Genomic DNA, 14,195 nt, shown 5'->3' with positions numbered 1-14,195 from the left:
GGAGAAGAGAGACTGGTAAATGAGTAGAGGAGAATAGAGGGTCAGAAGAGGAGAGGGGGAGAAAAAGAGAGCGGGTGAATTGAAGGAGAGAGGTAGAAAAGAGGAGAGCAGAGGGGGAGAAAAGGGGGAGAAGAGGAGAAGAGAGAGACAGAAGAGGAGAAAAGAGGGGGAGAAAAGAGACTGGGAGACGAAGAGAGGAGAAGAGGAAAGCGGGGGGGAGGGGAGGAAGAGGAGAGCGGGAGAAGAGGAGAGGGAGGAGAATAGAGGGGGAGAAGAGGAGGGAGATAGGGGAGAAGAGGAGAGTGGCGGAGAATAGAGGGGGAGAAGAGGAGAGGGGAGGAGATTAGAGGGGGTGTTGAGGAGAAGAGAGGGAGAGGAGGGTAGAAGAGAGGTGGTGAAAAGGAGGAGGGGGAGAGGGGGGGAAGATGAAGAGAGAGGGGGAGAAGGGGGAGAAGAGGAGAGGGGAGGTGAAGAAGAGGAGAGTTGGAGAAGAGGAGAGGAGGGGGAGAAGAGGAAAGGAGGGAAGAAGAGGAGATGGGAGAAGGGGGAAGAAGAGGAGAAGAGAGACTGGGAGAAGAGGAGATGAGAGGGGAGGAGAAGAGAGGGGGAGATAAGGCGAGTGGGGAGGAGAGAGGGGGAGAAGAGGAGGAGAAGAGTAGAGGGGGAGAAGAGGAGAGGAGAGGGGGAGAAGAGGAGAGGGGGGAGAAGAGAGGGGAAGAGAGGGGGAGAAGAGGGGAAGAGAGGGAGAGAAGAGGGGAAGAGAGGGGGAGAAGAGGAGGGGAGAGGGGTTGAAGGGGAGGAGAGAGGGTGAAGAGGAGAGGAGAGGGGGAGAAGATGAAGAGAGAGGGGGAAGAGAGGGGGAGAAGAGGGGTGGATGAAGAAGAGAGGGGTTGAAAAGGAGAGGGTGAGAAGAGGAGAAGAGGAGGGGAGAAGAGAATGGAGAAGAGTAGAGGAGAGGGGAGAAGAGAGGGGGAGAAGAGGAGAAGAGAGGGGTTGAAGAGGAGGAGAGAGGGGGTGAAGAGGAGAGGAGAGGGGAGAAGAGTAGAGGTGGGAGGAGAGGGGCGAGGAGTGGAGAGGGGAGGAGAGGAGAAGAGAGGGGGAGTTCATTAACTCAATTCTACTGACAATGTTTGTATATGGAGATTGCATGGCTGAGTGCTTGATTTTATACATCTGCCAGGAAGGGGTGTGGCTGAAATAGAGTCCACTAATTTGAAGGGGTGTCCACATACTTTTGTATATATAGTGTATGTACACATGGGTGTTGTTGCACCATACCAACGATAAGCCTGTCTTCCCCATCACATCATGAAAGGTCATGTTGATGTTCATTTAACCTCTGTCTCTCTCTTCCTCTGTCTCCTCCCTTTCTCCTTTGTTTCTCTCGGTCTCTTTCTCCTTTGTTTCTCTCTTTCTCCTCTGTCTCTCGGTCTCTTTCTCCTCTGTCTCCTCCCTTTCTCCTTTGTTTCTCTCTGTCTCTTTCTCTCTCTTTCTCCTCTGTCTCTCTCTTTCTCCTCAGATCTCCAGGCTCAAAGCGTCAGTCCACCAGGTAGGTAGAGTATAAATCTACAGTGATTATAGCAGTTCAATATTAGTCAACTTTATTATCCCACATGGAGAAATTCATGTGTCCATACAAACCATTCTAAACCCCAATAACAAGTAGTGTTTTATGGAACTACTAATACTTGTCAACCACAAAGCATCACTGCTGTTAGAATAACAGAATCACTGTCATCATCTGTCCTCACCACTGTGTTTTCCTCTCTGCTGTTTACAACTGAACACTCAGTCAGACTGGTGGATGGGACCACTTCCTGTTCTGGGACAGTGGAAGTCTTCTACAGAGGAGAGTGGTTGAGTCTATGTCCTAGTTGGTGGAGCATAATGAGAGAGACTAAGGTTGTGTGTAGAGAGATGGACTGTGGGAATGTTGTAGCTGAATCTAGAGGACCTCTGATTGAAGATGGAAGAGGAGGAGCCAGACTATTTGGTTGTAGTGGAGATGAGTCTTCTATTAGACAGTGTAACATCATAGGAGGACCTGGTTTCTGTGATGGTGAATATTATCATCATGTGACCTGTTCAGGTAAGAGACTGGTCATATTGAGAGATTTATTTATACATTATACAATATTACCATGTATCATGTTTTATGTGTTTTTATTTCATTTAAATAGAGGGAGAGATGTCAGATGTATTTAAACATTATATTTGTGTTTGTCATATTGGTTTATGGGAGATGTTCATGGGCAGATCATTGTAGTTCAGATGGTACTGAAGTGAAGCTGCCTGATGGATGTCCAGCTGTTTATTTTCTATAAAGTGAAGTGAACTTATTCCTGTCTCCTGCCTGCATTATTCCCAACCCGATCCTGAGTGACTAAGAACCCATTTCTACCTCTTACAGTATCAAACATAGCAAACTACAATCTTTTATCCAACATATTTGTGTTTAGTCCTTGACAGTGTCATCAACAAAACTGATTGAATGTTCAACCAAATCTTTTTCTCCAGAGTCTGTGCGGCTTGTGGATGGAGCTGGTCTCTGCTCTGGGAGAGTGGAGGTGAAGTCCAATCAGTCCTGGGCCTCAGTGTGTGAAGCTGACTTTGACCGGCAGGATGCAGAGGTAGTCTGTAGGGATGTTGGCTGTGGGGCTCCTGCAGCTCTACAGGGGGGGCTCTATGGAGAAGGTGAGGGTCAGACCTGGGATAAAGAGTTCCAGTGTAAAGGTAATGAGTCCCTTCTCCTGGACTGTGACACCTCAGACAGAGAGAACAACACCTGCCTACCTGGTAATGCTGTTGGACTCACCTGTTCAGGTAAGAAACAGTTTGTCACTCAATCAACATTGTTTCTCACCTGGAGTGAAGAATATGAGAGACAATATAGGTGTGTTTCAGTGAGAAAATAGTAAGATTACTGTCTCTCTCTTTTCTTTTCTCAGAGCCTGATGATGTGAGGCTGGTGGGAGGAGGCAGTCGCTGTGCTGGTGGAGTGGAGTGGTACGACCAGGGAGAGTGGAGGACTGTGGGAACTGAAGACGGGGACCAGAGGGATGTAGCTGCAGTAGTGTGTAGACAGCTGGGTTGTGGTTCCACTATGTCAGGACAACCTGGATACACCACTAGAGGGAATGGAGTTTCCTGTTCTGGGTCTGAGTCTTCACTGAGGGAGTGTAGAAGAACGTATGATCTCCGTCCTGGACTCACAGTGATCTGCTCAGGTAATAACAAGATACACTATATGGCCAAAAGTATGTGGACTAAAGTGGATTCAGCTATTTCAGCCACACCTGTTGCTGACAGGTGTATAAAATTGAGCACACAGTCATGGAAGCAACAACTGCTCAGTCGTGAAGTGGTAGACAACACAAGCTCACAGAACGGACCACCGAGTGTTGAAGTGTGTAGAGCGTAAGAATAATCCTCTGTTGTAAAACTCACTGCTGAGTTCCACATACTTTTGTCCATGTATTATATCTCCTTCCTGGACTCACAGTGATCTGATCAGGAAATATCAACATATTATAATTACATTCAACTGATATCAACATATGTTGTCTCAGTGACTGTAGGCCCACTACTCATGTTGCCCTGTGAGGGAGGGTGGCTGGCACTGTTACATGCTGATGTTATTGTCATATCTATAGGAAACTAGTTGAAGAGGTTTTTCTTGTTCTCTTTTATTGTTACAGATCTCCTGGTCCAGCCTGATATCTTCCTGACTGACCCAATGGGAGGGGTCTCCAGGGGCCACCAGGGGCCCGAGATGTTCAGGGGCTACAACTTCACCATCACCTGCTCCACTCAGCCACAGTACCCAGGAGGCTCCTTCCTCCTCATGTTCACCGGCTCCAACAGAACCCAGATCCAGCCAGCTGTCAATCACTCTGCTGCCTTCCTCTTCCCTGCTGCAGATGACTCCCACCAAGGGAACTACAGCTGTGTTTATGACAATTATGTTTTCTCTCATAACTTCTCCTCTGAGAGTGAGCTCCTCTTCCTCACCATCACAGGTAACTGAACATGAACCAGACTTATAACTTTGTCATTGACAGATTTCCCACAGATCTATGTGATGATGATCAGTCCCCTCATCAAAGGTGTTTCTGTTTGCAGCCTCTCCTCTGCCAGCCTTCATCATCAGACACGTTGTAGTGCTGCTGATCCTACTGACATCCATCACCACCTCCTACCTGTACTACAAGGTAAAGACATTTACTCAGACGTTACAAGTCATTTAAACTAGAGGGTGAGAGGGTGAGGGGGAGAGGGAGAATGGAGATACTAGAGAGTAAATGTCTGACTGTTGGTGCTGTGTCTCCCTAGCCCACCAGGAGGCAGAAGAGAGTGAACAGGGTGAGCAGCATGGATCTTGATGTCAATGCCATGGAGATGGTCTCTCTGAGCTCCAGAGCTGAAGCTGGACCGGGAGAGGAGAGAGCAGCCCAGGGGACGGAGTAGGAGGAGAATGAATCTGACCCTACATGCTGATCTTAGGTCAGTTTTGTGTTTTAAATCGATGGTCAGCAGTGGACTGGTGTTTAAAATGTTGTGACAAACCTGAAGTGATTCTAATTTTAATAACAAGTTCAGAATTAGTTTATCTTTCTAGAACCTTGGAAGAAATCTAAAACGAGTGACTGCAACCACCATTATTCTTTTAGTTAGTTTTTTTTACCACCAGAGTGACATGGGGTTTTGGGTAACATGGGGGATTTGGGTAACATGGTGTTTTGGTAACATGGTGTTTTTGGGTATCATGGGGGTTTGGGTAACATTGGGGTTTGGGTAACATGGGGTTTTGGGTAACATGGGGGTTTGGTAACATGGTGTTTTTGGGTATCATGGGGGTTTGGGTAACATTGGGGTTTGGGTAACATGGGGGTTTGGGTAACATGGGGGTTTGGGTATCATGGTGTTTTTGGGTATCATGGGGGTTTGGGTAACATGGGGTTTTGGTAACATGGTGTTTTGGGGTATCATGGGGGTTTGGGTAACATGGGGGTTTGGGTAACATGGGGGTTTGGGTAACATGGGGGTTTGGGTATCATGGTGTTTTGGGTAACATGGGGTTCTGGGTAACATGGGGTTCTGGGTAACATGGGGTTCTGGGTAACATGGGGTTTGGGTATCATGGGGTTTGGGGTAACATAGTGTTTTGGTAACATGGGGTTTAGGGTAACATGGGGTTTTGGGTAACATGGGGTTTTGGGTATCATGGGGGTTTGGGTAACATGGGGGTTTGGGTAACATGGGGGTTTGGGTAACATGGGGGTTTGGGTATCATGGTGTTTTGGGTAACATGGGGTTCTGGGTAACATGGGGTTCTGGGTAACATGGGGTTTGGGTATCATGGGGTTTGGGTATCATGGGGTTTGGGGTAACATAGTGTTTTGGTAACATGGGGTTCAGGGTAACATGGGGTTTTGGGTAACATGGGGTTCTGGGTAACATGGGGGTTTGGGTATCTTGGGGTTCTGGTAACATGGTGTTTTGGGTATCATGGGGTTCTGGTCACATGGGGTTCTGGTCACATGGGGTTCTGGTAACATGGGGTTTGGGTAACAAGGGGTTCTGGTAACATGGGGTTTTGGGTAACATCTTGTGCTGGGTAACATGGTGTTTTGGTAACATGGGGTTTTGGGTAACATGGGGATTGGGGTAACATGGGGTTTTGGGTAACATGGGGTTTTGGGTAACATGGGGTTCTGGTAACATGGGGTTTGGGGTAACATGGGTTTTTGGTAACATGGGGTAACATGGGGTTTTGCCAACATGGATTTTGGGGTTATATGGCGTTTGGGGTAACACAGGGTTTTGGGAAACATGGGGATTGGGGTAACTGAGTTTTGGGTAACATGGGGTTTGGGTAACATGGGGTTTGGGTAACTTGGGGTTTTGGTAACATGGGGTTTGGGTAACATGGGGTTTTGGTAACTTGGGATTTTGATTATTTTAAGAGAGTAGCTCAGTAATCTGTTCCAGAATGTATTGCTTTCTGCTTTTGTCTTTATCTTATTTAGTGTCTCTTAGATTCTTTATCTTATTTAGTGTCTCTTAGATTCTTTATCTTATTTAGTGTCTCTTAGATTCTTTATCTTATTTAGTGTCTCTTAGATTCTTTATCTTATTTAGTGTCTCTTAGATTCTTTATCTTATTTAGTGTCTCTTAGATTCTTTATCTTATTTAGTGTCTCTTAGATTCTTTATCTTATTTAGTGTCTCTTAGATTCTTTGTCTTATTTAGTGTCTCTTAGATTCTTTATCTTATTTAGTGTCTCTTAGATTCTTTATCTTGAAGTGTTTCCATTATTAGTCCAGGTATTATTATAATCATCTGTTCATTCTTTGTATTTTGAAACATTTTTTAATAAAGGGGTTTGTTGTTGTTTACCTCTCATGATAATGTTATGATATTGATTATGATGTAGGTTAGTGTTATGTTGTTAGTAGTATAGAGATAATGATGTTATTGATTATAAATGTTATGATATTGATTATGATGTAGATTAGTGTTATGTTGTTAGTAGTATAGAGATAATGATGTTATTGATTATAAATGTTATATTGATTATGATGTAGATTAGTGTTATGTTGTTAGTAGTATAGAGATAATGATGTTATTGATTATAAATGTTATATTGATTATGATGTAGATTAGTGTTATGTTGTTAGTAGTATAGAGATAATGATGTTATTGATTATAAATGTTATGATATTGATTATGATGTAGATTAGTGTTATGATGTTGCTCTCTAAACTGCCATGTAATCAACTGAATGCTTTTAATAAAATTACAGGCTGTCAGTCTTGTGTGATTTAATTATTAGACAGACTACAACATACAGTATGAATTAACTGAGATCAGTCTGTGTGATTCCCCTCTTGGACAGACTACAACATACAGTATGAATGAACTGAGATCAGTCTGTGTGATTCCCCTCTTGGACAGACTACAACATACAGTATGAATGAACTGAGATCAGTCTGTGTGATTCCCCTTGTGGACAGACTACAACATACAGTATGAATTAACTGAGATCAGTCTGTGTGATTTAATTATTAGACAGACTACAACATACAGTATGAATTAACTGAGATCAGTCTGTGTGATTCCCCTCTTGGACAGACTACAACATACAGTATGAATGAACTGAGATCAGTCTGTGTGATTTAATTATTAGACAGACTACAACATACAGTATGAATGAACCGAGATCAGTCTGTGTGATTCCCCTCTTGGACAGACTACAACATACAGTATGAATTAACTGGTCATACATTTGGCAGGACGTTAGGAAGTGCATCTCAGTTTCCACCTCATTTTGTGGGCTGTGTGCACATAGCCTGTCTTCTCTGGAGAGCCAGGTACTGACCTGTATATAGTCCTGCTATTGTTATTTTACTGCTGCTCTTTAATTACTAGTAACTTTAATTTCATATTCTTATCCTTAGGGGCTCGTAACTAATACAATTTGATTTGAGTTCTGCCTACGGCAGCCTTTCTCAATAGCAAGGCTATGCTCACTGTGTCTGTTCATAGTCAATGCTTTCCTTAAGAAATGGGTCAGTCATAGTGGTCAGGTATTCTGCCACTGTGACCCTTGTCATTAATTCCATGGTGCTCTATTCTGGAATATTAACTGGCGTTTGTCGCCCCCTGGTGGAAATAACCTCTTATTGATCTCGCTGTCTTTAGAGATCTCTGCAGTTTGTACCTCGCAGCACACCGTACAAATATTTGAGGTTGAACTCTTATATTACCGTTCTGCTGGCAGCAGGATAATATGCTGGCAGCACAACAGTAGATTATTTTCTTCTAAATAAGAGTTCCCCTGCAAAGACGAGCACAATTTTGAGAATATCTATTATTTTAGCACTGTAGTTCAATACAACTGTTTTTCACAGCAGTGCAACCACTTTTGAAACAAATAAATGGATAATTTGACATATTTTAATATTGTATAATTTATACCAGCATTTCTTTTGACAGTTTCCAAACTGAATACTGGTATGTTAAGTGATATTGTGTAGGTCAGTGGTGTCGTGGTGCCTGGAGAAGTTGGTATTCAGTACTCTAATTTAGTAAAACATTTTCCAAACTGCCCAGAGAAGGAAAGGCACCCTGTGTGAAAAGCACGAGAAACAGTGATACACTCTGAATGACCTAAATGATGAATCCCATATTGGTCTTTCACAGTCAGACAAACCCAAGCTGTACTGTTCAGTAGGATAATAGTAGACCAACCCAAGCTGTACTGTTCAGTAGGATAATAGTAGACCAACCCAAGCTGTACTGTTCAGTAGGATAATAGTAGACCAACCCAAGCTGTACTGTTCAGTAGGATAATAGTAGACCAAACCAAGCTGTACTGTTCAGTAGGATAATAGTAGACCAACCCAAGCTGTACTGTTCAGTAGGATAATAGTAGACCAACCCAAGCTGTACTGTTCAGTAGGATAATAGTAGACCAACCCAAGCTGTACTGTTCAGTAGGATAATAGTAGACCAAACCAAGCTGTACTGTTCAGTAGGATAATAGTAGACCAACCCAAGCTGTACTGTTCAGTAGGATAATAATAGACCAACCCAAGCTGTAACTGTTCAGTAGGATAATAATAGACTGTTCAGTAGGATAATAGTAGACCAACCCAAGCTGTACTGTTCAGTAGGATAATAGTAGACCAAACCAAGCTGTACTGTTCAGTAGGATAATAGTAGACCAACCCAAGCTGTACTGTTCAGTAGGATAATAGTAGACCAACCCAAGCTGTACTGTTCAGTAGGATAATAGTAGACCAACCCAAGCTGTACTGTTCAGTAGGATAATAGTAGACCAACCCAAGCTGTACTGTTCAGTAGGATAATAGTATTACTATTATTGAAACAGAGAAACTGACGAAGAAACAGGTTTCAGAATTGATCTCATTTTTATTTCACGTTTTCGTTCTCAAAGTCAGACTTTTTTAAACAGAAAAACAAGACCATTGTTCTATAACTCTTAAATAGGAGTTTATAACAATGAACCACATCAGGAGTTTGAGTTTTGGGAAAAATCTAAGAAATGTAGATTTGAGAGTAGTTCCCCTTCAATTCAAGTGTGAACCTGTAGTACAGACACCTAGCACTATTGTTGTATTAGCAGTGTTTATATAGTACAGACACCTAGCACTATTGTTGGATTAGCAGTGTTTATATAGTACAGACACCTAGCACTATTGTTGGATTAGCAGTGTTTATATAGTACAGACACCTAGCACTATTGTTGTATTAGCAGTGTTTATATAGTACAGACACCTAGCACTATTGTTGTATTAGCAGTGTTTATATAGTACAGACACTTAGCACTATTGTTGTATTAGCAGTGTTTATATAGTACAGACACTTAGCACTATTGTTGTATTAGCAGTGTTTATATGGTACAGACACTTAGCACTATTGTTGTATTAGCAGTGTTTATAGGTACACACTTAGCACTATTGTTGTTTAACACAAAATATCTGTTAGATAGGAACAACAGTAGTGATACATGGTTAGGTAGGACACAAGATATCTGTTAGATAGGAACAGTAGTGATACATGGTTAGGTAGGACACAATATATCTGTTAGATAGGAACAACAGTAGTGATACATGGTTAGGTAGGACACAATATATCTGTTAGATAGGAACAACAGTAGTGATACATGGTTAGGTAGGACACAAGATATCTGTTAGATAGGAACAGTAGTGATACATGGTTAGGTAGGACACAAGATATCTGTTAGATAGGAACAACAGTAGTGATACATGGTTAGGTAGGACACAAGATATCTGTTAGATAGGAACAACAGTAGTGATACATGGTTAGGTAGGACACAAGATATCTGTTAGATAGGAGCAACAGTAGTGACACATGGTTAGGTAGGATACAATATATCTGTTAGATAGGAACAACAGTAGTGATACATGGTTAGGTAGGATACAAGATATCTGTTAGATAGGAGCAACAGTAGTGACACATGGTTAGGTAGGATACAAGATATCTGTTAGATAGGAGCAACAGTAGTGATACATGGTTAGGTAGGATACAAGATATCTGTTAGATAGGAGCAACAGTAGTGATACATGGTTAGGTAGGACACAAGATATCTGTTAGATAGGAACAACAGTAGTGATACATGGTTAGGTAGGACACAAGATATCTGTTATAGGAGCAACAGTAGTGATACATGGTTAGGTAGGACACAAGACATCTGTTAGATAGGAACAACAGTAGTGATACATGGTTAGGTAGGACACAAGATATCTGTTAGATAGGAACAACAGTAGTGATACATGGTTAGGTAGGACACAAGACATCTGTTAGATAGGAACAACAGTAGTGATACATGGTTAGGTAGGACACAAGACATCTGTTAGATAGGAACAACAGTAGTGATACATGGTTAGGTAGGACACAAGACATCTGTTAGATAGGAACAACAGTAGTGATACATGGTTAGGTAGGACACAAGACATCTGTTAGATAGGAACAACAGTAGTGATACATGGTTAGGTAGGACACAAGACATCTGTTAGATAGGAACAACAGTAGTGATACATGGTTAGACAGGAACAACAGTAGTGATACATGGTTAGGTAGGACACAAGATATCTGTTAGATAGGAACAACAGTAGTGACACATGGTTAGGTAGGACACAAGATATCTGTTAGATAGGAACAACAGTAGTGATACATGGTTAGGTAGGACACAAGACATCTGTTAGATAGGAACAACAGTAGTGACACATGGTTAGGTAGGACACAAGACATCTGTTAGATAGGAACAACAGTAACGTTATTGATACAAACCCTCAATGTGAATTGATATTAATCCATAAATACAGAGCACAAGTACAACCCTTTTATATAAACCTTTTAAGGTAGTAAGAAAATAAACATTCACTTAATATTTCAATAAGTCACCTGCTAGTAAATCACCTGCTGGTAATAACTAGCGTGACATTGTAGTGCAGAGACCAACGGTGCTCGTTAGCTCGTCTTTAACACGGCTAGCTAAGACAGCAACAACTTGGTTAACTGGCTGAAATAGGTCTTCAATTCATGAACGGATAAATAAATATATACAGAGCCACATTCGCTATTGACTTTAGGATATATGAACCAGTTTTCCAAAACCACTATTGTGTTATACAGTTTGAAACAGTGTTTATGTACGGAGGAAGAGGACTCGAACCTGCTCTCAGAATATCTGTCAGACTGAGGAGCGGGCAGACCAACTTCCCAAATAGGGGAGAAGCACTCAAAACACACTAGTTGTTCTTTCAAAGAAAATTATACAAAAATAGTAAGTCCGAAGACCTCTCGTATTACCAACCTTACTACAATGGCAGCAAATATTTTAATGAATTCAGTAACACATAATGAAAGGAAACTTTATTTATATCACCCCTTTTTCCGAGATGAATGGTTTCACCCACTACTCTCCCGGAACTGAGGCTTTGACGTCAACACAGTTTCACTTTGTTACACTTTTGGTGAGCAAAACAGCTAATAATGTAGCTAAATACTGACATGATCCTCAATCGAGATATCTGTTCATATCTAAATACATGGCTCTGCTTTGGTCTATTCCATTGATATTGTCAAACTGAACATTACATTGAACATGTGAGTCATTTATCAGACGCTCTTATCCAGGAGACTTACAGTAGTGACTGGATACATTTTCATACGTTGCATTGGCAGGACAATTCCATTAGTAGTTGGGAGGAGAGCAGAAACAGCCTAACACCTCCACTGATACTGTGTAACCTGTCTGCAGTCAACCAGCCATCCAGACTGAAGTGAAGGCCTTGTTACAGAATGAAAACACCTTCTCTTTCGTCGGCATGGCAACCTGTAAACATGTCAGTGGCGTCACAATGTTGCACAACAGCAGCAGAACATTGGATGGAGGGTCATTGTATCATTACACAGTGTCACTGTCTATTCTACTGTATTGGTACATGTGGTATTACAATACATTAGAAGATCTGTAGACGGAAGCATTGAAACAATTTACAACACATCGTCAACTAGCAACCTGCTCTGTTTCAGTGCTGTTTAAATATCCCACTTATTTTATTCTGCTGTTAGAGGCCATCAGTAGAGACAGTCAGGAAAATAGTCTTTGTAGCAAGTTTTTTTCTGTCAAACCTGGGAAGTGTGTCTATATAGGTAAGTATATATACAATTAGGATGTTACTTTAAGGTCAAATGTACTGTAACTGTCTAGTTGTGGAGAGAATCTAAATGTATTGTTTATTGACCTCCTCACCTCTCCATTCTAGCACCATACGTTCTGTTGTTTACTGATCTCCTCTCCATTCTAGCACCATACGTTCTGTTGTTTACTGATCTCCTCTCCATTCTAGCACCATACGTTCTGTTGTTTACTGATCTCCTCTCCATTCTAGCACCATACGTTCTGTTGTTTACTGATCTCCTCTCCATTCTAGCACCATACGTTCTGTTGTTTACTGATCTCTTCTCCATTCTAGCACCATACGTTCTTCAGAAGCTGGACAGCATATGAATAGAATCCATCTTCTCTCACCTTCTCCCCTCAAGACCAACATCACACAAGATGCTTCAGAACAACAACAACAACAACAAGCTGGTGAAGTTGCTACCCAACAGGAACAACCAATATGTTTAAGTTCTATAGTCTACCAAGTGTTAATGTCATTGTAGAGGGTGGGTCCCAAAGACCCTCCCCATTAGTGATTAAGGGGACTTGAAGATTCATATGTTTTGCTGCAGGCCTTATAATAGATACTGTTTCTATGTGTCTAAAACTCTGCCACTATACGTTGTACAAGCATCTATATTAGTCTTTGTGGTTAGGCCCTGGCTGATGTGAGAGTGGGCTTGCAGGCTGGGTCTGAGTCTATATTAGTCTTTGTGGTTAGGCCCTCGCTGTTGTGAGAGTGGGCTTGCAGGCTGGGTCTGAGTCTATATTAGTCTTTGTGGTTAGGCCCTGGCTCATGTGAGAGTGGGCTTGCAGGCTGGGTCTGAGTCTATATTAGTCTTTGTGGTTAGGCCCTGGCTGATGTGAGAGTGTGCTTGCAGGCTGGGTCTGAGTCTATATTAGTCTTTGTGGTTAAGCCCTGGCTGATGTGAGAGTGGCCTTGCAGGCTGGGTCTGAGTCTATATTAGTCTTTGTGGTTAAGCCCTGGCTGTTGTGAGAGTGGGCTTGCAGGCTGGGTCTGAGTCTATATTAGTCTTTGTGGTTAAGCCCTGGCTGTTGTGAGAGTGGGCTTGCAGGCTGGGTCTGAGTCTATATTAGTCTTTGTGGTTAAGCCCTGGCTGTTGTGAGAGTGGGCTTGCAGGCTGGGTCTGAGTCTATATTAGTCTTTGTGGTTAAGCCCTGGCTCATGTGAGAGTGGGCTTGCAGGCTGGGTCTGAGTCTATATTAGTCTTTGTGGTTAAGCCCTGGCTGTTGTGAGAGTGGGCTTGCAGGCTGGGTCTGAGTCTATATTAGTCTTTGTGGTTAGGCCCTGGCTGTTGTGAGAGTGGGCTTGCAGGCTGGGTCTGAGTCAGACTGAAACTAGATAAAGAGAAGTAACCACTGTCTGGTTTTGACATGTTGATATTGTGTGGTAGTGGACAATGCTAATGAATTCAGAGAAGATACTGTACCAGGTTACTTTATAAGGTAACCTCAGCTTATTGATACACACATACATTGACGTAGGTGATTATACCACCAGGTAGTGACCACATGTATATAATCAGCTGTGCCCTTAGGTGGGTTGCAGAACTTACTCTGAAACATACATGCTGTGTTCCCGTTGTCAACTTCTGTCTGCAACCACATTAATAAATGAATGATTGATTTACTTAAAGATATTGTCTGGTTGCTGATTTCACCAATAAGTAAATGATTGACAAAGAACAAGGAACCTGCCCCGACATCACCACCATGGATGTTTAAGTTATATAGTCTACCAAGTGTTAATGTCACCACCATGGAATGTCACCACCATGGATGAAGTTATATAGTCTACCAAGTGTTAATGTCACCACCATGGATGTTTAAGTTATATAGTCTACCAAGTGTTAATGTCACCACCATGGATGTAGAAGTTATATAGTCTACCAAGTGTTAATGTCACCACCATGGATGTTTAAGTTATATAGTCTACCAAGTGTTAATGTCACC

This window comes from Oncorhynchus nerka, unplaced genomic scaffold (genome assembly GCF_034236695.1).
Source record: "Oncorhynchus nerka isolate Pitt River unplaced genomic scaffold, Oner_Uvic_2.0 unplaced_scaffold_1180, whole genome shotgun sequence".
NCBI classification, from domain to species: Eukaryota; Metazoa; Chordata; class Actinopteri; order Salmoniformes; family Salmonidae; genus Oncorhynchus; species Oncorhynchus nerka.
This window is presented reverse-complemented; position numbering follows the sequence as displayed.